Consider the following 1,927-nt stretch of genomic DNA (forward strand, 5'->3'; position numbering starts at 1 on the left):
TTATTTTTTAATTTTAATTAATTAATTAGTTAGAAGCGCTCCTAAACTAGTAAAAAACATGTTTGAAAAATTGACTAAGGGTAATACTAGCTTTAGTACTCCTACTCATGTTGACGACTTCACTTACGTAGATGAAACATCTGAATAATATGATGTTAATGTTAATTATCAAATACTATATCACGAAATACTACAAGCGCAGTATGATAATTTTGATATTTTTAATGAGGAAGAAGAGAACTTAGATGAAACACCTACTAGTCCTGCTCTTGCAGCTCCAACTCAGAGTCAATCTCAGTTGAGAGTTGATGTTCTGTTACCTCCCACTAGACAACCAGTTGAACGTAAAAAAGATCAATTTATTGGCAATGATTTACGCATGATAAGGCTAGTGAAAAGGATATTTGTAAATTTTGTAAACAACAAATAACTTTTAAAAATAAATCTGGTCATGGCGGAACGGGAGGTTTAACGAAGAATATGTAACTTAAGCACAAAGATGTTTGTCTTGCTAGGGAGGGGGTCCCGTTCTAAAACAAATCCTACTTAATCGGGGCACAGTTCTAACACTCTACAACCACAAATTAACCCTGTGACAGGAGGTCTTCTCCATTATGACTAAAAAAAGGATAGAGAAAATATAGCAAAATGGGTTGCTGTAGAGGGTTTGCCTTTTAGTTTTTCGTCATCCGATGGGTTTGTTCGTTACATACAAGAAACATATACTTATGCTTTTCATGGTTTTCCTACAACAACTGTTATAAGTGATGTTTTTAAAATTTCAACGTGAATATCAATAATATTTACGATATTTAATTTTTCACTTAGATTGTAGAGTTTCTATTACTTCTGACATAGGTCGTAGTGCAAATGGTTATGATTACTTAATAGTTAGATGTCATTGGATAGATAACAACTAGATTATGCAAAATCGCATTATTGGTTATAAATTTGTTGATGACCAACATACTGGTATTTTTATTTCTAAACAAATTAAAGAAATTTGCGATTTGTATGGACTTTCTAACAAAATTATTACTATTACTTTAGATAATGTTTCTAGTAACACTTCTGCTATTGGTGTTTTGAAAACTAGATTAACTCCACCTTGTCATGACCCAATATCTCCTCCGTTAGGTATCGTGATGGCACTTAGTGTTAGGGACTAGGTAAGCCTAACATTAATAGAAACAACAACATTATTGAGATAAAATATAACAATTTGAAATAAAAATCTCTTAAAATTTACAGTTCCCAAAAACCGGTAGTACAAGTCATAAGCTCTACAAAGTGTTTGCTAGAAAACTTCTAAATACAAGTGTCCAGCAATAGGAATAAATAGCGTGAATACTGTCACGACCCAAACCCGGTCGTGATGGCGCCCAACACAATTGCTAGGCAAGCCTGACCACAGTCGTTCCCAAATCAACCGTAAACCTCAAAACCGACAATTTAAAAAGAATATAATAGTTTTAGAATAACAATCCAATAATTTATCGAAGAATAATACTGAGAAATACGAAGTCTAATAAAACACTCCCAAAAGATCTGGGGTCACGAGTCTAGAGCCTCTAAATAATCTGAATAACAATATCTGAACGAAAATACTCAAGTCTGGAAATGTATATATATAACTAAAACTGAAATAGGAAGAGTAGTCAGGTCCTGCGAACGTCAAGCAGCTACCTCAACAACTCTGAATAGCTCTGGAAAACAAGGACTGCTCAGCTAAGCCTCCGGTGTACCTGAATCTGCACACAAGGTGTAGGGAGTAGGGGTGAGTACTACCGACTCAGTGAGTAATAAGCATATAAAATGTCTGAAGATAAGAAATCCACGAAATACCACAAAGCAAAGCTAACACTAACAGTCCTACACCTTACTATGAACCAACATCAAAACAACTTCAAATATAACAGTCAAGTAA

This window comes from Nicotiana attenuata, unplaced genomic scaffold, assembly GCF_001879085.1.
Source record: "Nicotiana attenuata strain UT unplaced genomic scaffold, NIATTr2, whole genome shotgun sequence".
Lineage (NCBI taxonomy): Eukaryota > Viridiplantae > Streptophyta > Magnoliopsida > Solanales > Solanaceae > Nicotiana > Nicotiana attenuata.